We start from the raw sequence: 27,302 nt of genomic DNA, 5'->3' as shown, positions 1-27,302 counted from the left end.
TGATAACAAAAGACTATTGTCATGGTTTATGTCTGTGTCCCTCAGGCCTCATGAGTTTGCATTGTTCATTTGTGATGGTTCATTGTCTAGTGCTTGGATTGATGGTGTCAGTGCTTCACCCACAAAGGGGTGGAGCCAGCATGTGATGTAATGGCAGGAAGAAGGTGTATCTTGCTCTTTGCTGGTTCCTGTTTTGCTGTTTGCAGCCACCATGAAATGCAGCCCAGCCATGCCCGCCTGTCTTGGAGCCAACTGAGTGTGGACTGAAACCTCCAAAAACTGTAAGAAATAAACCTTTCCTTTCCCAACTTTGGGCTTCAGGTATTTTGTCTCAGTGACGAGTAAAAAGTGACTAAGACAACTATCTACAGAAGTAATAGCCAAAAATTTCCCAAACAAGAGAATGGAAACTGACATTCAGATAAGTGAAGCATATAGAACTCCAAATAGCCATAACCAAAATAAAACTACACTGAGATATATAATAATTCACTTCTAGAAATTCAGCATAAGAATAGACTATTTAAAGCTGTTAAGAGAGAAGAGACAGATCACCTATAAAGGAAAACTTATCAGAATTACAGCAGACGCATCTCAACACAAACAATGAAGTCAAGAAGAGCATGGGATGAAGTATTTCAGATCCTAAAAGAAAACAATTTTCCAATCCAGATTGATGCACCCTGCAAAACTGTCATTCAAAATTGATGGAGAAATAAGATACTTCTATGACAAAGAACAGCTGAAGAACTTCATGACCACCAAACTAACCCTGCAAAGAATACTGAAAGACATCCTAGATAGACATAGGAAAAAAATTACTAAGCAATGCAAACAATTAAACAGAGGGGAAAGGTAAAGAACCAACAGGAGAAAGATAAAATGACAAAAATAAACCAATATATATCAGTTACAACCATTAATGTAATGGGCCTCAATTCATCAATTAAAAGAAAGGGACTGGCAGAATGGATCAAAAAACAACATCCAATCAAATGTTGCATATGGGAAACCCATCTAACCCAAAAGGAAACTCATAGACTGAAAGTCAAAGGATGGAAAGCAATACTTCATGCAACAGGAACTTGCCACCCCAAAAATGCAGGGGTATCTATTCTGTTTGCAGACAATGGGAACTTTAAACAAAAGAATGATCCAAAGAGATAAAGAAGGTCACTACATACCAGTTAGGGGAAAACTTCAAGAGGAAGAGACAACAATCTTAAATATATACACATCAAATTCAAGAGTACCCAGTTATACAAAACTAATATTAACAGAAATGAAAAACCAAATAAACAATAACACAGTCACAATGGGAGACCTTAACACTCCATTGACACAAAGAGACAAATCAACAAGGCAAAAAATCACCAAAGAAATAACAGAACTGAATCACACCTGTGAACAAACAGACTTAGTGGACCTATACAGAGTGTTCCGCCCAACAACAACAGATTACACATTCTTCTCAGCTTCACAGGGGACATTCTCTAAAATAGACCATATATTAACCCATAGTACACACTTAAGTAAATGCAAAAGTATTCCAAATTATTTCATGCACATTATTGGAGGGTAGTGCCATGAAACTAGAAATCAGTGACAAAAGAAACTACAAACACTCCACAAACAAATGGAAATTAAATAATATACTCCTGAGCAATCAGTGGGTCACCGAGGAAATTAAAGAAATTAAACAATATCTGAAAGCAAGTGAAAATACAAACACAACTTACTGGAACCTGTGGGATACAATGAAAGCAGCCCGCAGAGGGAAATTTATTGCTGTGAATTCCCACATCAGGAAAACAGAATGAACACAAATAAACAATCTGATGTTACACCTCAAACATACAGAAAACAAGAGCAGGTCAAGATCAAAGCCAACAGAAGGGAGGGAATTATAAAGATCAGAAAAGAAACCAATGCAATAGAGACTAAGAAAACAATACAAAGAATTAATGAATCAAAGAGTAGGTACTTTGAAAGAATAAGTAAAAGTGATATGCTCCTGGCCAAACTTATATTAAAAAGGAAGGAAAAAACTCAAATTCATGCAATAAGGAATGAAAAGGTCTTGTGAAAACACAGAAGACCATCAATACCTGCTTTTGAAAACCTTTGCTTTCATAGATTTGATAACACAGAAGATATGGACAGATTCCTAGAAACATATGAACTACCAAAGCTGGATCAAGAATATGTAAAACTGCTGAATAACCCTATTTCAGTTAATGAAATTGAAAATGTAATTAAAACCTTACCAACAAAGAAAAGCCGGGGTCCAAATGGATTTACCCCAGAATTCTACAAGAAATTCAAGGAAGACTTAATGATGACACTCTCCCAAACTAATCAATGAAACTGAAAGGGAAGCAATTCTCCCTAACTCATTCCTGGAAGCAAGTATTACCCTAATACTAAAACCAGAGAAACACCAAACCAAAAAAGAGAACTAAAAGCCAGTCTCCCTAATGAACACAGATGCAAAAATTGTCAATAAAATACCAGCAAACAGAATGTAGCAAATCATCAAGAAGATTATACATCATGATCAAGTTGGCTTCATCCCAGGAATGCAGGGATGGTTACACACACAAATCAATAAATATAATCCACTATATCAATAAAGCCAAAAATAAGAACCACATGATTATATCTATAGATGCAAAAAAATATTTTGATAAGATTCAACACTCATTCTTCATAAAAACCCTACAGAAAACTGGAATAGATGGTCTTTACCTCAATATGATAAAAGCAATCTATGACAAACCAATAGCCAGCATCATGTTAAGTAACCAAAAACTGAAAGCTTTTACTCTAAAATCAGGAACAAGACAAAGATGTCCATTATCACCACTCCTATTCAATAGAGTGCTGAAAAACTTGTCAGAGCAATCAGACAAGTGAGAGAAATGAAAGGAGTAAGGATAGGAAAAAAAGAAGTTAAATTATTATTTTCAGATGACATGATACTCAACATAGAAGACCCTCAAAACTCCAATGAAAGACTCATAGGTACAATAACTAAATTCAGTAATGTAGCTGGATACAAAAATCAATAGCATTTCTATACACAAACAACAAACTCATTGAGAGAGAAATAAAAGAAGCTACACCCCTTTATGATAGAAACCAAAAAACTGAAATATTTAGGAATTAATCTAACAAAAGAAGTAAAAGATCTATTCAGTGAAAATTATACTACCTTGAAAAAAGAAACTTAAGAGGATCTCAGAAAATGGGAAGACATTCCTTGTTCATGGATAGGAAGAACAAACATTGTGAAAATGGCCATTCTTCCAAAAATTGTTATACAGATTTAATGCTATTCCAATCAAAACACCACTAGCATACCTCACAGATCTAGAGAAATCATTCCTAAAATTCATCTGTCAGCAGAAAAGACCTGGAATAGAAAAGGCAATTCTGGGCAACAAAGGCAAAGTAAGAAGCATCGCAATCCCTGACTTAAAGTTATACTACAAAGCTACTGTAATAAAATCAGCATGGTCCTGGAATAAAAAGAGACCTTAAGAGTACAGAATAGATTAGAAGATACAACTACAACTACAAACACACTCAGCCACCTTATCTTTCAGAAAGGGGCCAAACACATTCACTGGAAGAAAGATAGTCTCTTTAACAAGTGATGCCAAAAACTAAAACTAGACCCATGCCTATCACCAGGTACTAAGCTAAAGTCAAAATGGATCAAAGATCTAAATATTAAAACATGAACACTAAATCTGCTGGAAGACAAAGTAGGTAGAAATCTTGAAGACATAAGAGTCATCAGAGAATTCATGAACAAAAACTGCATGCGAAATACTTCACAGAATCAGTAACTGGGATCTCATCTTATTAAAAAGTTTTTGTATGTCAAAAGAAATCTCCAATAGAGTAAAAAGGAAACCCATGAATTTTGAAAAATCTTAGTCAACTATCCCTCAGACAATGGACTTCTGTCTAGAACATATAAGGCATTAAAAAGAAAATCAGACCCCCGAAATTCAAAGACCCAATCCAAAAATGGGCATCTGAGATGAATACACAGTTCTCAGATGAAGAAATACAAATGGCAAACAAATATTTGAAAAAATGTTCAGCATCACTGGTCATTAGAGAAATGCAAATTAAAACCACACTGAGATTTCATCTCATTCCATAAAGAATGACCAGGATCAATAAAACTACCAACAACAAATGCTAGAGAGAATGTGGGGGAAAAAGGAACTCTCCTGCACTGTTGATGGGAGTGTAGACTGGTGCAAACCACTGTGGAGGTCAGTCTGGAGATTCCTCAAAAAGCTGGGATTGGAAGTCCCATTTGACCCAGCTATTCCACTTCTGGGCATATTCCCAGAATAACTGAGAACATCTTATCACAGTGATATATGTGCACCCATGTTTACAGCAGCACAATTTGCAATAGCCAGATCTTGGAAACAACCTAAATACCCTTGACTGAGGAATGGATAAAAAAGATATAGTATATTTCTACAATGGAGTACTATGCAGCTATAAAGAAGGGTCGTATTGAGATTTTTATAGATAAATGAATGCAACTTGAGACCATACTCATTAATGAAATAAATCACATTCATGTGTAAATACCATATTGTCTCCCTAGTGTACAAAATCGTAAGAGTACATAAGATACAAAATCCTCAATAAATACTTTAAAGGATAAGAATCTGCCCAAAGAGGGGAAAATAATGTCTCAGGGAAAAGGAGGGAAAAAAAAAAGGAAGGGAAAAGAAAAAATATCTAAATTTGTACAAACACAGTTAAGATAGCTAAGATGATTGTGCTACAAATTCTATTAGCTCTTGGAACAAATAGTTAATATTCATAGGATTGGATCAGTTTTGCGTGTTTGTGCTGGTGATCTGAGGAACTCTTTTGAAGATCACTACATAAAATAACAACCTTAGTTACGTTCTTACCATATTGTTTTGAAGGCCTATATCGTCACTGCTTTTGGCCTCGTTGCTATTGTTATTTATTTGTCTTTTTTGTTTCTTGTTTTTCTAGTAATTTGTTTTCCTTTGCTTTGCTTTTCCCTCTAATGCAGAAATAATAGATGCACCTGAAGAGGTTTATACATGCCTAGAACTTCTAAACAATTTATGAGAACCAGTTGTATTATACATGATGATATGAATAGCTACTTTGAAGAAAAAGAGACATTATGGTATCATTACTGATTTCCTATTGTCATGCTGTGAAACCCAGTAATGATGTTATTCTTTATTTAGCGTGGTTTTAGTCTGTTTTGTATTATTTAATTTCCCCACACATGAAGGTATGTACAGCTATTTTGAAGAGAATAAGAGACATTACGGTAGCCATTGTTGATTTTCCTATTGTCTGGGTTTTAAGGCCTGTAATGCCTTCATTTTCCCGTTTTGATCAGTTTCATACTATTTTGTTTTATATGAATTCATTGTGTATGAAGATATGGACAACTATTTAGAAGAAAACAAGAGACACTATGGTAGCCAATGTTGATCTCCTGTTGTCTTGCTTTGAAATCTGTGCCACTTATATTGTTTTCTTCTGATCTCCTTTGTTGTGTTTTGTTATGGTTTGTTTTACCCTTTTTCAAACAAACAAACAAAGTCAGAACAAAGAAGAGACAATTCTTAGAGATATCACCAGGAAGGCATGGCACTGAGTAAGCTTAACTTTGCTTGGTAAGAGATGGTAAATGAAGACTCAGACACTAATACCATATTGCATTTATTTGGTAAGACTTATGAATTTGCATACTATCTACTAATTCTGTATTTTTTAAAAATTCTCACATCAACTCTATGATACAGTATTCATTTTAGACATAAGAAGCTGACACGTAAGTAACTGTTCATTGCACTGCCATTTATGATAGCAAAACAGTGAAAACAAGAAGGTGTACATCAATTGATACATGGAAAAATAAAGTGTTACCGGTATGTCCAGATCGTGGAATATGATTTGCTAATAAAAAGAAACAAAAGTACAAACACATGCTACAACATGGAGAAACCTTGAAGAAATGGTAAGTAAAAGCCAGTAACAAAAGGCTACATGATTCTCTATATGAAATGCCAGAAATAAGTATATCCATAGAGACAGAAAGTAGATTAATGATTGTGTGGGAATAGGCAGATGAACCAGGAATGACTGCTAATGGTTACTGAGTTTCTTTCTAGCGTGAAGATATGTTCTAAATTAAGATCATAGTGACTGCACAACCAGTACATGTCCTAGAAATCACTGAAGTGCGTATTTACACAGGTGAAGTTTGAAGCATGTAATCTATAACTCAAGGAAGCTGTTTTAAAACAAAGAAACAGCAGCAGACAGGTTCAGTGCTGCTCCTAAGGCCCGAGGACAGTGAGTGGTGGAGGTGGAATCAGACATCAGGCAGTCTGGCTCAAGGCATCCGTCTAACCTCCTCCATTTCATCTCTGTACGTAGCACAGTACTGGGGTTACAGGGAACATTGTCTAGAGCCAGCGACGTAGAGACCATGTGTGACAAATGAAACACACTGCTGATGGCACTGCAGGAATGCCAGGTTCCAAATGTTTTTGGTAAATCTTGAAATTTCAATATATACTCATTATGCTGGGTGGGGAATTCAGGAAATTTGAGGAAAAATGTAAAAAAAGCTGAAGATTTCCTCCCCTTTATGTTCTTCCCTTCACTAGTTCAAAAAATGGCACACTGCAGTTGACCCAACGGAGCTTGAAAAGGATATTCTGATCTCGAGGATACATGAGTCCAGTGATATTTTTAAAAGCACAGTGAACAGCTCAGACTTGAGTCAGATAGAGTGCAGAACATTCTGGACCACTTTCAACATTTAGTTCTCTTTCCATTTCTGACCTGTAAAAGCCCTGCTTTCCAGCTTGGGCCTCTCTTGAGGAAAAGCGAGGCAGCAGCCAAAACTAGGCAGCTGTCTGTGAAGAAGACTGTCTGCATGGTTTGAGGAGAAAACCAACCACGCTTTCCTTCACGATAAGCCAAAAACCTTTAAAAATCACATCCTTACGAGGGGAGTAAATTTACCCCAGCACTAATTCACTCAACTACTTATGATAAGGTTCTTTTCCTAAAGAAATAGCCACTGAAGTTCATTCCTTTTAAGGAAACACAAATGACCATTAATATAAGAAAATATATTAAACCTTGGCAGTAACTTAAAGAGATATGAAAACTCAGTGATACAGTATTAAGCCCTTCAAACTGGGCCTAAATTGTCATCAAACATTTTTTAAACTAATAAAACCACATGGTATTTGTGAGGGTCTGTGAAAATAGGCCTGTTTCATTCTGGGAATGACATTTGATTAAAAAAAAGTATCTTTTGGACACACACAGAGATATATACTATGTGTCTCTTGACATGTTCATGACACACATACCATGTGTCTCATGACATGTTCATAATTTATATGCCTTCCTGCCCAGGCAGCTTGAACCATCAGTGGTACCTGTGTGACTGTACTATTAGGAGGCTTTCCATTAATTTTATTAATGAAAAGACTAATAAAAGTGATGATCCATTTTTACTGCCGGGGGTACAAGCCGCCCATGGGACAGTCATGCAAGTGTCACTGGAGATTCAAGCCAGCAGGAATGTGTTAAAGTGATGACACGTATCCATATATTAAACACACAAAGGCTTCACCATATACTGTTCAAAGAAAATTTACCTTTAATAGAGTATGCATAGTGTGATTCCACATATATAAACAAAACAATAGAAAAGGGTAAGATGCTATCCATGGTTATCTCTGAGTAGGGATTATAAATATTTTTCTGCTGTTTTTATGAACTTTATACAATGAGAAGATACTAGTTTTTAATAAGAAAATCATTACTTTAAAAGTTGTAAAATATTGTTTTTCTCAATTAAGTTTTTTTCCTCGTATCTCTTGTACTTTTTTCTTCAACCTGCTCCTCTGGGTTAATGAGAAAATCCTAAACATCAATCATGAAAATGTAGTTTTAAAAATTAAAGGCATAAACAACATAAATTCTTAATTTTGTTCTAGGAGAGAAAATACTATGCATGTGATGAGTTCGTCTTTGAAGGCATGTAACTTGCTATACTCTCCCAACACGGAGTGACCATAAAAAAGGAAAAGGGGAAAATGATACTATTTTTCTGGAACCTGGATAAAAGTTCAAAAGCTAACAGAATTACCATGAAATGAAAAAAGAAATAATGATAGTTCATAAAGCCTTCAAATTATGCTAATATTTATTTTACAAGCAAAGAAAAATCCTGTGGTGAAGAATTAATGGACATTTGTAAGTTGAGGGAGTTTAGAGACTGCTCAGTTCTGTACAGTTAGTTGTTTTACAGACAAAAAATAGGGAAGGGAGAGAAAAAAGGCAAAAAAAAAAAACTAACACAATATTCAGGTCTCATGACTAAGAATTCAGTGTCCTATGTAATATAGAAAGGCACAAGGAATTAAAACATGTGGTTTTTTTTTTGTTTTTTTGTTTTTTTTTTTTTTCTTTTTGAGACAGGGTCTCACTATGCAGTTTAGGCTGGCCTTGAATTCACTTTGTAGCCCAGGCTGGCTTTGAACTCACAATGATCCTCCTGCCTCAACCTCCCGAGTGCTGGGATTACAGCCATGAGCCACCATGCCCGGCTCTAAAACATGTTTTTTTAAAAAGGTCCTTCTAATTTTTTTTTTTTTTTAAATCGGTACTGGGGATCAAACTCACGACCATGTGCTTGCAAGGCGGGCGCTTATGCTGCTGAGCTAAATCCCCAGCCCCTAAAAATTAACACCTAATAGCTTATGCTTTTAAAGCATTCCTACTCCAACAAATTTCCAAGAATTATTGTGTTAGTTAGGGTAGATTTTATAAATATACTTTAAGGACACATTAAAAGTTTAGAATTCAATACAGTCAAAATTTTAAAAAAAAACTGTTTACCTTGTGAGTAAATACAAAGATCTGTGCATGGGTTGTTTTGTTCATGTGTAAAAACTTGGTAAAATTAAAGTATAGTTACACCTATGAAAGTCAACTTTATTTTTGAATTTTATTTTTGCAATATTTCAGGTAAGGCTAAGTATATTATGATCTTAACTGTAGTCAAAAACTAAGAGTAAGAATTTATAAACATAGTTGCAACGTATCTACTTCACAGCCAAGTTCTTTTGCAAAGAACCACAGAACATCTTACACCGGAACTCTATTAGGCAACTGGGTAGTCCATATTAGTTAGTATTTTGGATACCTGATTCCAACTCATTTTAAGAAGCCAAACTTTTTAAACATTAAAGTTTTTAATGTAATTCTTCCTCTTTTTTAAAATTTTATTTATGTATTTTTATGTAATTCTTAATAGTATGCAATGCACATTTTTTATTTATAAGCGCTATATCCTAATCATATTCTACTGATAGATGCTTCATAAATATCATTCAATTGTTATTTAATTCAGCACAATTATGATAATTTATTTTGGGGCTTATTAGGTACAAGTATCCTACATGTATCCTAGGTACATGTGTTTAAGACAAAAAAAGATCACATCTACCTAGGCACATTATAATAAAATTATTCAAAGACAAAAAACAAGGAGAGATTCTTGAAAGCAGTGACATAAAAAAAAAAAAAAAAACTATCACATACAATGGATCCTTAAGCTTAACAGCCAACTTTTTATGAGAAACTATAGAGGGCAGAAGGCAGTAGTTTAATTTTGGAGGTATGAAGAAAATTACCCTTAACCAAGAATTCTGTATCTGGTAAAACTACGTTACAACAATGGAGAACAACTTAAAGACGTTTCTATGCAAACAAAAATGCTAAATTTAGTCCTATAGTCTGAAATGAAAGGGCAAGAGACAGTATCTCAAAAGCTTACGCAGAAATAAAGAACAAATGTATCTAAGAATAGAGGTAATTATTAAATTCCTATATTTTGGCTTAGAACTATTCTCTATATGATTTAAATAACAAAGGCATATGACAATAATTACAAATTTATGTTAATGACCATATAATACATAAAGATGTAATTTATGACAGTAATGCATGCATGAAAAGGGAAACTTTTTTTTTTTTTTTGTCTTTTTCGTGTTTATCAGTACCAGGGATTGAACTCACGACTGCCTGCTTGCAAGGCAGGCGCTTATGCTGCTGAGCTAAATCCCCAGCCCCTTGGAAGGGAAACTTTTATATACTATTACAGACAAGTTAGCATGGATTCAAAACAGATTGTTACAAGCTTGAGATGTTAACTAATTTCCAGAGTGGCCAATGAGACATTCCTTGTTTTGAAGCTGACTCCACATCTTAAAGAATACTTTTTGAATATTCTAATTTATGACATAAGAGTACTTATCATGAGCTTGGCATTGTATCTGGGACTTAATATATGCAAACTTATTTTATATATGCAAATCCCTTCAATAATCATATCAAGTATGTATTATTATCCTCATTTTACATAGAAGAAGCTAAGATTCAGAGACTAATTTGAACAAAGTCACAGAGCAGAGATAAGACAAAAAACAAGATTCCAATTAGAAATCCTCACACCTCTTTTCTGCTCTTTGAGCTACAGATTCATATCTTTATTCTCTCACCCAATGATGCAACTGCACCTGCAAACCCCACCCCCCAGTCATAGTCATCATCAACAGGTAATTACCGCCTTTAAGGTCAAAATTTTCAAGAGTACCTACAGGCTGATGAATTTCCAAACTGTCTCTCCAGTAGAGTTCTCTCATCTAGCTATCTACTGGACAACTATACCCAATATTCTGAACACCCCGATTTCAAGTGTCTGACACCAAGTTCATTCCCCTTGTTCAATCACATCACTACCAAACCAACTTTCTAAATCAGAAACCTTCAAGAAATTCTGGATTTGAACATTTTCCCTTATAGCCAATCAACCACCAACACTAGCACCTAAATATTTCTCTATCTACTACCACTTAATGAGTTCGAGTGCTCATTCCTTGTGGCTATTCTTACCCAGTTCCCTGTGTTGTGAAGACTCATGTACTCATCTCTCACTGCAGTCCATGGACCTTCTACCCTACAGATGTGATCATAACCCTGAACAAATACATTAACATTAACTATTTATTTTCTAAGCATTGTATTCAGTGTGATAGGTAGCATGATCAAAGAAAAAATAAAATTTAACTTGATTAGAGGTTAGCAGGGAAGACAGACATTAAAAGACAAGTACAGTATCAGTACTCTATAAAGGCTGAGAGGGGGGTGTGCAGGTTAGAATACTATATATACGGTCCTTGAAGAGAGCTAAAGAGGGGTATCCAACCTAGACCTGTAGGAAAATGTTAACAGAGGAAATGATAACTAAGAATAATCAGGAGTTACCCAAATGGTAGAGAAAGGACACTTCACCCAAGCGAAAGCGTGAGTACCAAGATTACAAGAAGCCCCTGCAGTGAGAAATCCTATATACCATAAAAAATTTTATCCTCTAGAAAACCAGTATTTCTGTTTCAATTTTCAAAGAGTTCAATCTGATAGCATGGATAAGAGAGGAAAGTGGCAAGAAAACCAGAAAGGAGACTGCTGTTGCAGTAACACAGGGAAAATAAAGAGGGCCTGTCCTAAGGAATTGGCAGCAAGGACGGAGAGGAGAGTACAGATTCCAGAAATATTTAGGAGGTTGAACTGGCAGAACTTGCTAAGTGTCTGAATGTGGCGGGGGTGGAGGGATGGGAAAGAAGAAGCAGCCAAGGATGACTCACAGGCTTTTGACTTTGGGGACTTGGTGCCGCCACCCCATGAGATACAGCAGTGTTCTCAGACCTTGGGTTTTCAGGGAACAGTAAACTTTCCAACAACTTTAAAGCTCCAACAGAAAGTTGTCAACTAAAGACACCCTATCATCTACATCACCACTATTTCATTAGGGAAAGTACATTTAACACCCCATATGTGAATACATTTAGCTTCTCCCAAAATTCACTACAGAGGCTGTTTTTCTGACTACATCATAGATGATGGAAAATCGGTACTAGGCCTCAGACCAACATCGGGAAGTGCTGAGATTAAGATATACAGAAGTTGGCTCAGCAGCACCGTGATAGCCGAAGCCAGAAGAATACATTGTCTCTGCCCTCATTAATTCCCCAGACCTACAGGGACACCCACCCCACATACAGTCAGGGTTTGAGAACTGCCGGAGGCCCTGAAAAAGAGGCATTCAACCCTACGGCAAGGAGCTGAGTCTCAGAGGACAGTCTGGAATTTGCCATATAAACAAAGAAGTTTGGCATGGTCGTGGCAAGAAGGGGAAAAGTAGGTCCAAAGGTATGTAGGTATGCAGAAAAACTCATGTATTTGGGGAATTGTGGATAGATTGGCATGACTTGGTGATTATTTTGGAAAATCGCAAGTGAAGAGCTGGAAAAGTACACAGAAACAAAATTATAAATGGTTTGGTGATCTAAGCTAAAGACTAGAAGTGATCTTACAGGCCCTGGGAAGAATCAAAAGATTTTGCAGTGTACAATGCGATGGGAAGATTTGCCACTTGAAAATACTAGCTGAAAACAAGTAGCCCAAGTATGTATGGACAGAGAGAAGCCAATGGAGAGAACCACACGACAGATATTTGCTAGGTGCCTACATCTTCATCAAGTTCAGTGAGACAAGCTATCTGTTCTCCTGAGTTTATTTTCTTCTACTGTTAAGCAAAAATTAAATCACACATTGCATAATATTTAGCAATTTAAAAATTTAACAAGGTATCAATTGCTCTCACAAATCTATCTTCATTTTAAAATTTGTATTATGTTTTACATGCAACTTAAGCCATTTCCTTGTTCTTTGAACACTGATTATTACCTTACAATAAATTTCTAAAAGTGGTACTGTAAAAATCAAATGTATACACTGTTTTTTAATTAAAAAATTATATACTATAAAAAATTACATACTTTTAAAAGTTCTTGATCCAAACCAACTGACAGAAGGTGGGATGCAGAAAATTCGGTGATATGTCAGGTTAAAAGAGGGGAAAGGAGTAAGAAGTTTAGAACGATTTTCCAACTTCCGGTTTAGGCAGCAGGTATGTAATGGCATGACTTTCAGGTAAGGAGAAGAGAAAAAACAAAAACAAAACAAGATTTAAGGATTACTTAATAAGTTTACTCAGACATAGATTAATGTGTGATGTTCATGGCAGTTGAGCACTAACGTCCAGCAATGACTGTAAACACATACTTAGAGCTCTGGGCACAGATCAAGTGACAGTTTAGGACGTTACCCGCATTCAGGTGAGACAGAGCCTTGGAGGCTACAATAACAGAAACATGAGGAGACTCTCTGGATGAACCAGAAAGGTGGGCAAGAACACAACATAAGAAAATGGTATCATACATATGAAGAAAAAAATCAAGAGAATTAAAATAATTTCATTTTAAATAGCACCAAAGCCAGGAAAAAACTTCAGTATAAATGCAACAAATACTGAAAATTATAAACAAGTTGAAAGAAACTGACGATGACCAATCTTGCCCTTATCACTCCATCCTCATCCTTTAGCTATTTTTTTTTAATCCATCCTGAAACACTTGTAGCTTCTGGTTCTTGCGCTGAGCCCTGATACAAGCTATTATCTCTGTCTAGAAAGCTCTTTTTCTCTCTGTTCACATGGTGACTTCCTACTGATTAGCAAAGATTCTGCCTAGGGTGAAGGTTCTCTACGATACTGATTTCCGTTCCATTTTCCCACCGCCAGAGCCAGGACTCTTCATTACCACAACATACCTTGTGGGAGGCACTTGGCCACAACTGCTGAATGAATAAATGAATAAAAACATTAAATTGTCATATAAGTGCACTGTACTTTTGGAAACAGCCTGAGCCAACTGTGATAAGTTGGGGGAAGGGACCAGGCTGAGTAATACTCTTTTGGGTCCAAAAAGAGGTGTGATAATAAAGTAAAGATGTTGATTTTCTGGCTTGGCTAGTGAAACAGTTGTGAGGGCAATACCAGAAAAGTCCGAAAATGTTTTGCACAATTAGGGTAGAGGAAAAAAAACTGGACTGCCTCCCACGAGACAAAGTTTATTTGGTCATGTAAGTCCTAGTAAGACTTCTTTTGTTTTCCCCTGTGTCTCATTATGCTCAAGTCACATGATATAAGGCAACTGTCCTTTTATAAGACATATTTCACTTCCTAAAGAGTCTCTGAATAAGCTATCCCCATTTTCCTTCATAATTTCTTTCCTCAGCAACTGTCTTGACATGTTAAAGAAACATTTTATTATCAGAAGGGTGATTCTGCTTATTTCCAAAGAGGGAAGCAATTTGCTACTCTTTAATTTAAACCTATCCTTAAATCCAAGGAATGTCTGGCTCATGAAAGGAAAAACAAGGTCCAGAATCTATTAGCTTGTGCTCCACAGTCTTCAAAGCAATTTACATTCAATATACATTTGAGTTCATTTAGCTGTGAGGGTGAAAACTAAATCCTCTCTGTGGATCTTGCCAGTACAAAAGTATACGCAGACCCAAACTAGGTCACAAAGTGTTTTAGAACGACATGTGTTTTACTCTTCCAGCACTCTGAAAAAAATCCAAGGAACTACAGCAGACTTCCTGAAAGAAAAATTAATACCCTAAATCACATCCTTGGTAGGCCTCACCCCAATCTGTGCTTAAGACACTGTTGAGACAACAGAAGAGAACTGACTTGTGTCACGGTACACATTCAATCACACTGCTTCTCCTAAGTCAAAATCTGCATATACCAGTAGGCCCATCTGTATTTAAAGGTCCTTCAGAAACTTCAATTTAACTAGTTTTTCTTCTGTTCAAGTTTTACAGACTTTAACACTAAGCATATGGAATTAGTGCACACAAAGATTAGATCTAAGTATTAGCTTATAGGTATGTTTCTGCTGGTGACAGCTATCAACTACTAGTGTTTTTCAGCTGTTCAAGGGATGCCATTCTACTAAAACCATCCCCCTTGCCTTACACAAAGGAGTTCTGCGAGTACAAACGGCTCCGAAACTGAGAAGAAAACTGTTTGCACAGAGCAGGGTTTTCCAATAAAAAATAAAGGCCGAAAACAACAATAACAACAAACAAACAAAAAACAAAGGCCAAAAACCAAAACCAAAACCAACAAATCCTCAATATCTAGGCCAGGGATTTAGCTCAGTGGCACAAGCGCCTGCCTGGCAAGCATAGGTCATGAGTTCTATCACTGGTACCAAAAAGAAAAGAAAAAAACAAAACAAAACAAAACAAACAAACAAAACACTACAAAGTCAACTCCTCTCACTGGCAGCTAAAATTCACTTGAAAAAGAAAATATCCACCCATCTCAAAAAGAAGAACTTTACTTAAAATTTTTCAATTTGGGAAAGGGTGAAAAAACAATAACTTTTGAAAAATACAAGCTCAATAATAAGTATATTTATGTAAATTTTTAAAAGTTATAGATGTGCATATTTAATCACTACCCTCTTGGAGTAAATTATTTTGTTAGAAGTAAAATTTTTTAAAATGCAAACTTGGTTCATCTTTCTTTGACAAAAGGATTAGGTAACAAGGAAAACTCCATGAGATCAATTTTTATTGACTTATTTCAAGATCTAAAGTGATAATCAACCAGATAGTATATACATCTCTCTTTTGTGTACTGAAACACTCTTAAATGATAATTTGAGGAAACTTTCATAATTGCTAAATGGACAGTTATTTAAACATTGTGTCTGCCTTCTTTTTCACCTGTGTTTTTCAAGTGTACAATGCATTTCTCTTTCAGACGTATAACAGTTTCTTAAAGGAAAACTCAGTAAGAGTAAGGCATTTCCTCAACTATACATAAATTTATTGAAATGAGATACATATATTCAACAGAAAGTGGTCTATCAAAGTTTAAAACCTCAGAGTATAACAGTTGTGTTTTAAAATCAGTTCTACCATAGATTCATAGGGAACTCTAAATACTAACTAAACTTTGAAAATATATATACTACTATTAAACGATGTGCCAAGAAGGTACCTCTAGGTTAGTTTTTAGTTTACTGGAACTTACTTCAATGAACAGACACAAATGTGACACCAGAAAGATAAAAATGTTAGCCCCTGAACCAAACTGAAGGATCAAGTCTAAGATCAAAACTGAGAAAATGAATGGCAAGTGATGAGGATGAGTGACTAGGAGAAAAAGTTCAAGAGACTACAGTCACCCAAATCTAATGGAGAAGGATGCAAAGGCAAGTGACCACACAATGGGACCCATCAAACTGCACTTTTACAAAAAGCCTGTACTTTAGCCACATAAAAACAAACTGTAGAACGACAATTTGGCAGTGCAGCTAGGGTCTGTCATAGATGAAGGACTTTGTGTGACAAATACAATTTCTTTCTCTAAAGTGCAAATGTATGCATGAGGCACCACACTCGGAGGCTATCGGCTATTAAGATTATTTGTAACTCCCCTTGTGGGACCTACAATCACAAAGACAAACACCCTACTATAATCTGGCTTTCCTATTATTAAATATGCAAGGAAGACAATGCTTTGGTTGGCAGATCCAAGTACTCTTGAAAAGTTCAGCTTTTACAGAAAAAGAATACAATTAACATTTTGGTTCAATCCTCAGCTTCTTGTGAGGTTGGTAGGAGACCGTTATCTCAGTTGCGCCATCCCTCTAAGTAGAGGGATGAATTTGGGCTTCCAGGCTTTAATGCCAAGTGGATCCTGGGACATGCCAACCACACTGAAGACCTGGCTCCCTGTCTATGGGCAGCCGGCCATCATTCTTTCTCCTAAATAGGCAAACCTGATCTTCAAACACACCTTTCTTCACACCGTTAACAGTCTTTCTGCATTCTGACTTTGAACTCCTTCAATTTTTATACTATATGAATAAAGTCAATGCTTAGGACGTATTTATCCAGGTTTGTCAGCACTTTTAAAGAGTTATGTCTTTGGACAGCAAAATGAGTACTTTTAGAAAAAGGATAATTTTTAGATTATTTTATAACAACTGTTTTGGTTATATACTTCACTATAGGATAGGAAATTAGGCTAGAGGATAATAATCTATAGTAATATCAAAATCTCCTGTAGGGAACTTAGCCAACACTAACTCATCCTCTACTGTGAGTCAGCCAGACCACAGAGGGTACCTGGACACCTTAGATGTACCACCTTTGGAGATAACCCCAGAGAGCAAAACCATCCACTCTAGAAGTGCTGGAATTACCGTTCTGGGGAAGTCACTACAACTGATGGGTCTACTTCCTTTCTCAAGTGTGCTAGGGTGAAAACAAGATTGAAAATGACTTGTCCTGAATGATGGCTTGACTTTACAAATGAATACTGTCGATGCTGTTAAAGAGAATTAGGCCCTGGCTTTAGATATTCAAAATTCAAATTTGTTCCAATTATTAGATGTAAGACTAAACAAAAAGCATTCATTAATAAAATGCAGAGAAATACAGGGACAAAAATCTTTGTATATTTTAGCACACAATACATTTATCTTCTTCCAAGGGAATGGCAACTTGTTTCTAATTTAAAGAAAGATCATGGAAAAAACTGTTTACAGTAGAACAATTTTCAATAATTCGTTGCTGAATGGTCTAATGAAATTACTTTAAATGTCAAATATGAAAGTGATGTAATAATTTTTTCTTTGCATTTCAACTCTAAGTTAACATTCTGATGAAAGAGGAATTCAACAAATCATAGCTGTGTTCTGGAGACAGTTTGCCCAACTTCTACTGAGTCCAGTTGAACACAATGATTTTTACAGATTCGCTGCACAAAAGGGCTTTTAATTTTTACAAAATATGTCACTGTAGCATTTTAATTGTCTACATACCTAATCTGCTGAACTAATACACCAGTAAGTTATGTGTGTATACACAGAGAGCTTCTAAATAATAAGAATACAAAACAAGGAAATTACATTCAGATAAAATAACCTATATGCTGTAGGGTTGCTAAGGAAGAATGACTCACTTTTGGACTTGGAGACATGTTAGCTGTAAGATAAAGATGATACAATCTCTAAATTTTTAGTTTTTATTTTATGTATTAGAGCTATTTTTATTTTTTGTATGTTAGGCTTCCCTTAATGCATGTCATTAGCACTCTATAAAGTTCTGCTTTCTTGATGAATGAGGAAGACTCCCTTTGGAGCTAAGGACTTCAAGGGTATAGAACATTTCAGATATTCATTAGCACTCTATAAAGTTCTGCTTTTTTGATGAATGAGGAAGACTCTCTTTGGAGCTAAGGGACTTCAAGGATATAGAACGTTTCAGATTCATTTACATGTTCAAGTCTCTCAAGAGAGCCACTCCCCAGTTCATTTCCTTGGCTTTAACATCTAGCACCCCTACTCAATTCCAGGTACTTATTTTAGCCTAGAGTTGTCAATTCTTTACTTACCTCAAAAAAATTTTTTTAAAGAAAATGTCATTTTCCACTTCTACAAATATTCTGTTTCCTATGATGTATATGAAAGTGTTCTCTCCATCTTGAATGGTGCCCTCCACCCTCTGCTGAATATTCAATTCTGTTTACTCCTTCCCATTCTCTACCTGGCTCTTTCTTACACTCATGTGACCTCTGTGTAACAAAATCTCTGTGTAACAAAAACAATTTTAACTCAACCTGACTGTCATTCTACTAGCCATATTCCATTCCCCCAACTTATATTATCATCTATTTTGTGCTACACTTTCTCAATACTTCAGTTATCTTCCCCCTCTCTCTCTTCTGGCACGATCTGTCTCTCAGCAGTACTGTGGCGAATGACAGCAGTAACTCCCCCCTATTGAATGCAGCTTTCCATCTCTTCAGTGTCTTGGCAACACCTTACATGCCTCAGTATGATGCCTCCTCCTGACAATTCTCCCTTCACAGCTTCCTGAGGATTGGCTTCTATTTCTTCCTCAATCTCTGTTGTCTCTCTCTTCCTTTGTTAACTTTCTCCTTCAATCCTAAATGTTGGTAGTATCAAGCTTTATATTCAATTTGATCTTTTTTCTCAACATGTAAAAGGTCTTGCTCATTCATTTATTTAAGGAATAGGGTTTACTTTGGCAGTAACCACAAATAGACTGTGATTGTGTCTAATACACACTGTGAACCACATGTGCTATGAAAGCTGGTGCGTGTGAATGTATTACTTTGCTGATGACAGAGCCTAGTCAAGTGCTTAGTATTCACATGGGACACGTGTGGCTTCTTTCTTATTTCTTATTATGGGACAAATGATATAAAACAGTGTTATCAATAATGTGGGACTCAAAAAGATCTCTATGTACCCCTTTAAGAATGTCACAGGTTTTCCAGAAATCTCTGTTAAGCCCTCAAATTCCTGTGCGTCAGCTACAAGTCTGCCTTGGCTTTTCTTGAAAACATATATAATTGAACATATTCAAATATGAGTTTATTGTGATTCAATCAAACCTGCTCTTTTTTCTGTAAGAGTAGTGCACCATGATAGATCTTCCTGACTCTGTGGCTCTGTTCAGCCACACACCTAACAAGTTACCAAAATTGGCCAATGCTTGCACTCAGCCATTTCTCGTATTGAACATTTCCTCTCATTTCAAAGGTAAAAGCCTAATTTAGGCCACTGGTGTTTTTTTTTTTTTTTTCCCTCTCTCCAGTGAATGTTCCATCTCCTAGTTTGGCTCTCTCTAGATTCCCATTTCAAGATAGCTGTCCCTCCACTGTTATTCTGACCCCATCTCTTGGATATATCTCTGTTCTCTCCCTTTCTTTTTGGTGGATTTAACACTTTGGCCTCCTCTGTTACGGTCATGTCATTCATCTATACCTGTGGGGTTGCTTCACATCTTTCATTACCTCTGTGAAGCCTATCTTCCCTGCTCCAGCAAGTTGCACTCAATTTTTTCTTCTGAACTGGCCGAGAATTGTAGGTATATCTCTGAATGATGCGGTTTTAGTCTTTGTATTTCAGTAGTTTGCATAGGTCTCTCTCTGTCTCTGTCACTCATGAATTTACTAAAAGCAGGACCTGAGGGAAAGGTTCTTGCCTTAGTAGAAATTACGGTGGTGGTCTAAGGCGGTGGAAGGCCAAAGCCTTCCTGCTTCTTTCTCAGCCTTCGCTGCAACTCCCCTTCCCGTTTGCGAGCCGAGCGAAGAAAACTCCAATCAGCTCCTCGCACCTCATCAATGCCTCCGGAAGCGCCACCCCCATCAGAGATTGTATGTACATTCCATGCGCCAGGTTCCAGACAGAGAAAGCCAGGCTGCCAGCAGTCACGGAGTTCTCTCTACGCCTTTAGGAATAAAGGCTATTTTTACTTTATGTTCTCTTTTATCACGCAGAAAACTCTTTCATAATGGTGCCCGTGTGCCTCGGATGGCAGAGTGAGTGGCTCCTGGGAATCCCTCCCAGTTTGAGCCCCCCTAAGAACCACCTTTTTCTTCCTCTGGGACTGTTTACTTGCTGCCGCTAACAGCTACCTTTCTCACTCCTAACAGGTGAGCCACCGTCAGTCCATTCTGTTCCTTAGCAAGCTTGCCACAGAAAACCCATTCTGCCGGTCCCAAACAGGGATGCCAGTTTTCGCTCTCCTGAGGGCGTACGGCTTAAGGCAGGACTGATATTTTTGTTCCCTGGGCCCCACACTCTTAGATGACCCCACTGAGAATGGGTGTTGGGACTTTCCGAGTCACACTGTCAAAATAGGTGACAATCTCTTTTTTTTTTTTTTTTTTTTGTCTTTTTCCTTTTTATTGGTACCAGGGATCAAACTCACGACTGCCTGCTTGCAAGGCAGGCGCTTATGCCGCTGAGCTAAATCCCCAGCCCCCGACAATCTCTTTTGTTAAGTGTGACTCAGGACTGCTTCCATGTCCCTTGGGAGACAGCTAAAGCTCTTATGTCCCGAGGCGAAGCTGTTCTCTCAGCTCACTTATTATTCTGTCATGGGGACCACTTCCTGTCCTCTGAAAAACACACCCCTCGGGTGCCTGGTTCATAACCTTGGTGCTCTAGGCCTCTAAAATGCTATAAAAAACCAAAAAGCTGATCTTTTATTTATGCTTTTGTCACAATGGTGGCAACTCTTCATCTTTAGGCCTTTTTCACTTTAAGGACGTGTCCTTCTCTCACTCTTTTTCTTTGATGGCTCGAACACTTCTGGCTCACTCTGCTCCTCTAGGATCTCTCCCTCCCTCCGCACTGGACCCCTTTAGAGGACATGTCTCCTGTCTTTAGAACTCCCCTGTATCTCTCATACCAAACCCCACAGCCTTCTCAGCCTGAGGTTTCTTTACTCCCTGTGCCGTCCTCTCGTCTCCATTCCTCAGCCACAGTGGCTTCTAGTCCTTCCCTGTGTCTCTCCCTAGTCTCCAACTTCTCATTCCCCCCAACCCAAGCTCTCTGAGGTTCCATCTGGGGGTTCTTTGTCCCCTTCCCCTCTGCCGTCATTTTCTCCATTGGCTCACCATATGTAGTGTTGGGTGTTCCAGTCTTCTGGCAGGCCACATGGCTGCCAGTAGCCATGTTGCTGCAGCTTGCATGGAGGACAGCTGCCATCTCGAGATGGGTCTAAAGGTCAATAACCGCCCCCTTGTGGCCCCTTGTGCGATTAGCAGCAGTTATCCAGCCACGGGTCACATTATGACCAGCCACCATCGTACGCCCCCCTCACTGTGTTACTGGCAGTAGCTAGGCTGCTGTGCATCACACAGTGACCCATCAACAGCTCTGCGTTTCCTTGCCATATGGTGATGAGTGGCCGTTTTATAGCCAATCATCAGGTAATTGCCCACACATGCCTGCTGGATGTTTGGCTGGTCCGTGGCCACAGACTTGTCAGCCTTATTCTCTATTCCTGCTTTGGGAACAGGCTGGCCCCATTCCTGAGGGATTAGCTAATATTTATGTTCCTTTTTTCCTTCGTAAGCTATCTCAGATTAGCCATAAATTAGGTCCCTTTTCTAGTATTCTTATTTCAAGAGATCTCTACAAAAAGGTTCACACTAGTCTGTTTATTATAGTTCAAATTGGCCAAATATATTTGAGTGTACTTTGATTTTACAAGATGATTGTCAGTATATATCTGACGTTTGCCTGCTCTATAAGCAGCTGTATCTTTTATTTGAGCTCAACAATTTTTCCTCCTCTTTTACATTTTTAGATCATTTAATCAAGGTTTATGGGGCTGGGGATTTAGCTCAGCGGCATAAGGGTCTGCCTTGCAAGCACGCAGTCGTGAATTCGATCCCTGGTACCGATAAAAACGAAAAAGACAAAAAAAAAAAAAAATCAAGGTTTATTTGAGTTATAGATTTAAAAAAACATGCTTCCACCTAGGTTGCCAGCTGGTCAAAATGATGCTAAAATTGGTTAAACAAAATCCCTTGGAGTGAGGAGACATTGGACAGGACTTCAATTGATAAATAAGTAAGTGACCACCTGGTAACTTTAACCAGCTCTTGTTCATTAATTGGAGGCCCCAATAATCACCACAGTCTTATGGGAGACACCTCAACTAAAGTTCATATAACTAACACAATGCATTATTGCTGATCTGATGGTGTATTCATGCCTTCAAATATAAAATTGCGATTGTTTATGATGACAAGTGTTTTCTTTCAGATCCAGACATCTGCCTTTTTCTTGTGTTCGGCCAGGAGATTCAGGTCAGACCAACACGAGGTCACCAGTCAAATGATAATTTTTAAACAAAAATTTATATAATATATATGTTATGCTTAGAGATGCTTAAATAGTCAGCAGTCCAAACAGTGTCACAAATTTCAATGTCACAAATGTTAAACCATCAATGGTTAATAGAAAATAATAGTTCCATTTAATGTTCTATGTTAAGCTTATTGCCTCTACTGCTCTGTACTATTAACAATCTTCTGGATGTTCAACAAATAAAATTAAGATAATTATAAATTCCTTTTGGATTCTTGTTGCTGGGATCCACCAAATCTTTTCCAAAAAAAAGGTTATATGATGCATACTGGGGCCATAATTAACTATACTCAATTGGTGTTAAATGATACCACAGCTGATCTCTCTCCTAAATAAAAGGATAAAATTAATATAACAGGCCATGCTCCAAAAATCAGATGGCATTGGACATCCTAACAGCACAAGAGATACTTATACAATTATAAAACCTAAATGTATGTAATTACAAATGACATGTCAATTTCTAAAATTCTTTGGATCTTATCCTTATCTTCCTTATGGGAAGCTATTACTAAAGTTTTAATCATAAATACCCTGTTGATTCTATTATTTGACTCCTGCACACTTTGTCTCCTTTGGACTTAAAGCTGAACATCTACCCAAGATAAAAACCAGATGTCTTGTGATTATGGAGGAGACAGATACGTTCCACTGTGGGCCAGATCCCAAGACAAAAGGCTAAACTTGACCCTCAAACCCCACAGGGAAACCTTCTTAATATCACTTTTCATGTTTTGAACAACAGAGATAAAAATCAAAAGGGAAAATAACAATTTGATCTTTTAGCAGTGACACTTGGAGCTCTGAGACAGGTAAATCGACACAAGATGGAGAGCTGCCTGAGCCCCTCCTGGACCATGCTTCAAGTACAAGAACGAACATTGGGAAAGACAGTGTCTCAAACCCAGCATTCTTCTGGGCCTTGCCCCTATTGCAATCTCAAGGGCCACTGGAAGAGCGACTGTCCTAGCCACCAGAGAGTGGGTAAGCCATCCTCTAACTCCCTGCCCTCATAGGAGATCTTATCATCACCAGATTCATCACTGATTGATCTACTTGGACTTGCTGCTGAAGACTGATGGGGCTCAGAGTCCACAGTCCTCCATTAAGAAATTCTTCTCAGAGCTCCAAGTCCCACTGGAGGTCTCAGATAAGACATTCTCTATACTTGAGGACACAGAGGCCATATATAGTGTTCTTCCTGAGTTTTCAGGCCGCTATATTAAGTTCACTCTGTAGTGGGTGCTGACAGCCAACGTATATAGCCTTTACAGACAGGGACTATTCTATGCAGGTTCCAGACTCCCTTCTTTGGTCAACCCCATAGTTTGAGATACCTCCAATCCCACCTATGCTACCCATGCCATGCCTATTTTAACTCATCTCAGGGATCCTTTGATTTTTTCTTGCATTTTCCAATATCCCACAGCTCCCAAACATTTGTTACAGGGACTTAAACCTGTAATTAAGTGCCTTTTAAACAATGGTTTTCTCAAACCTACCCATTCACCCTGTAATACTCCCATTCTCTCAGTACTCAAGCCTGATGGGTCTTATCATCTAGCAGGACCTTGGGGTAATCAGTAATGCCATTACTCCAATCCACCCAGTGGTGCCAAACCCTTATACATACCGTGCTCTCTCATTTCCCTCCCTCCACCACTCACTTTGCAGTCATATATCTTAAAAATGCCTTTTCAATTACTTTGTGTTTATGCACACTGACCCAGACACTCTGAGGTCTCAACAACTTACACCTGTCATCTCTATAGTAAAACCTTTCCTCAGGGACACATAGTACCAACCTCCTTCCTTTCCTATTCATCAATTTTGTGGACACAACCCTGGTTAGGACTGGCAGGTAGATTTTACACACATGCTCTGCCACAAATCTCTCAAATATTTTCTCACCTTTGTTTGTACTTTTTCATGATAAATAAAAGCCTTTCCCACAACTAGGGAGACTGTTGATATACTTACTAACATCCTGTTACAGAAAATCATCCCAAGGATTACAACCAAGGTGGAGCAGCCCCTACCTGGTCTTCTTGGCAATCCCAATAGCGGTTAAGTTGCTAGACGGCCATCCTGGTTCCACATCACTCAAGCTAAGTGGTGCCCTCCCAACCTTCTCATCTTCTATCTCCCACCTGTCTCCGTCTCACCAAGGCCTCACAGCTACAACAATCAGGCTAAGTCATGTTTTGTTATCCAATTTGGTTCCTAATCCCTTATGTTAATTAATTATTTTTTACCGCAGGACTCTTGACGGTCTTTCCTAAAGACTCCTACGTCATGTGTAAAATCATGTTGTTCATGTTGTTGTGTGTAACAACTGTCTTAGTTCTCTACCCTTAGCTGTTTAGTTAAACGTGAGATAACTGTGTGCCTAGGCGCTTATCACGCTTATAGTGACCCAGCCATGGCCCTCCCCACCCGTTATTCTTTCCAGCTCAACTCCTAGACCAGAGACAAGCCTACCTACCTACATTTTTAACTGTTACCCCTTCAGATAAAAAAATAATCACCTCTCATAATTTTACTCCTCTTAACCTCACACTTATTTTCAGAATTCTACCTCACTGTGGTCCTGATGGAAAAACATATTTATATCAAAGACACCTTTCCTTCTACCTCCCCTGGGTCCTTAAATATGATAGTGGCCTGCCTCCTCATAGCACCTTGTCTCTTTGTTTTTTCCAGTCTAAGATGTGGGCATTCACCAATCATGAAGTTGCCCTGGCTAAAACACCTGGCACCAGCTTCTACATGGGCATCAACCATTGTCCCATCAACCTTTCTAAACCACAATACAGGAAGAGTGTCCCAACCCCAGTGTTCTTCTGGGCCTTGCCCCTATTGCAATCTCAAGGGCCATTGGAAGAGCGACTGTCTTAGCTGCCAGAGAGCGGGTAAGCCATCCTCTAACTCCCTGCCCTCATAGGAGATCTCATCACCACAGGATTCATTGCTGATTGATCTACTCAGACTTGCTGCTGAAGACTGCTTATACCAATCTTGCTTCAACAGGAAGTAATAAGCAAGAGACTTCACCCTTTTCCTAACAATACCAAGATGGGAATGAAAGGTTCTTGCCTTAGTAGAAATTATGGCAGTGATCTAATGTGGCAGTAGGAATGCCTACCACTTCCTGCTTCTTCTTCAGCCTTAATTGCACTCCCCTTCCTGTTGGTGCATGAAGAAAACTCCAATCAGCTCCTCGTGCCTCATCAATGCCCACCCTAAGCACCACCCCTGGTCAGAGGTTGTATGTATATTCCATGCCCCATCTTACAGCCTGAGAAAGCCAGGCCACCAGCAGTCATGGAGTTCTCTCCACATCCTTGGAATAAAGGCTATCTTTACTTTATATTCTCTCTTTTATCATGCTGAAAGCTCTTTCACTGAGCAGTCCACATTTTGACTTCCCACAGTGGACACTGCTTACACCAAGTGCCTTGCATTTAGGAGGTGTGCAGTCAACCTCTGCTCAATGAAAAGTTACAAAAGGCACTATCTCAACAACTTGACCTCTTATACATCCTGCCTTTCAATGTAGAAATATTAATTCTGGGAAGGAGATCCACACTGTAGCTGAACTTGTTTAACACCTTTGGGTCCATCTGAAAAACACTTTCAATTCATGTAATCCCATTACCCATATTTTAGACTAGATTCCAGGGAAAACGTAATAGTCCAGGACAAACTTCATCTCTTTAAAAGAGATACCACAGAAACAAGTTTTATTTCTTGGGACATATCTTTTCTTTTTCTTTTTTTTTTTGAAGACAAGGTTTCACTGTGTGGTCCAGGCTGGTCTTAACTCACTATGTAGTCCAGGCTGGCCTCGAACTGATGGCAGTCTTCCTGTCTCATCCTCCCTGGATTATAGCACATGCACTGTGTTCAGCTGGGATGTGTCTTTGTCTCCACCCTTGCACATATACAAATTACCATTTGGAAGAATGAGAAAGGAGAGAATTATCAAGTCTCCATTTAATTTTCCATCCACCAAATGGGAAAGTTTCATCATTTTGTTCTAAGCTCAATACTTACTAAATGGCAATAAAGTTCCCAAAAGTGTTTCACTTTTACAAACAGAAAATATCTCAGATCCGGAAGCATCTACCATAAGATAAAAAGCATTAATCATATAAATAGAATATTTTCTCTATATTCAATAATAAGTGTATAAGAGAAAATGGACAAAATTTTCAAAATTAGCTAACAGTGACATTCTCAAATTGGCTATAAATGTCACCATTTTGTTGAGAGAATGGTGACAAATTTACTTATAACAGAAATTCTCTTCTTTCTTTAAACACTGGAACTATACCTAGAAAAAGATGTTTTTAAAGTTTCTAAGAAACAATGCAGATAGAGAACCCTCCCCTCAATACTGCTACCATTGAGGTGAGCAGCTTGGGAAGACTCAGAGACCAGAAGGAACACCAATGACGTGGTAGGATCCTAACAAAGGTACACAAGATGGACAGGTGAGACTAATGGTTTGAAAAACCTGAAGTAATAACAGTACAGATCAATAGGTGGCTG

The 27,302-nt window shown here is 37.8% G+C and overlaps 1 protein-coding gene and 1 long non-coding RNA gene across 4 annotated transcripts in view; one reads left to right on the top strand and one right to left on the bottom strand.

The window, feature by feature from the left end:
- The window catches only part of Cdk6 (cyclin dependent kinase 6), a 235,538-nt gene that overhangs the window by 172,144 nt on the left and 36,092 nt on the right, over window positions 1–27,302 (bottom strand). The gene's annotated exons all lie outside the window — the stretch shown is intronic.
- LOC134474556 (uncharacterized) lies at window positions 110–26,954 on the top strand. Of its 2 annotated transcripts, none has more exons than XR_010045397.1 (4): window positions 110–281; window positions 22,359–22,448; window positions 23,535–23,732; window positions 25,452–26,954. It is a non-coding gene; the product is annotated as an uncharacterized LOC134474556 (long non-coding RNA). The 2 variants fall into 2 exon arrangements; XR_010045396.1 differs by lacking the exon at window positions 110–281 and adding an exon at window positions 20,274–20,518.

The sequence above is a fragment of the Cavia porcellus genome, unplaced genomic scaffold (assembly GCF_034190915.1).
Source record: "Cavia porcellus strain 051 isolate PalLab524CR breed Dunkin Hartley unplaced genomic scaffold, mCavPor4.1 scaffold_2, whole genome shotgun sequence".
Classification (NCBI taxonomy): domain Eukaryota; kingdom Metazoa; phylum Chordata; class Mammalia; order Rodentia; family Caviidae; genus Cavia; species Cavia porcellus.
This window is presented reverse-complemented; position numbering and strand designations above follow the sequence as displayed.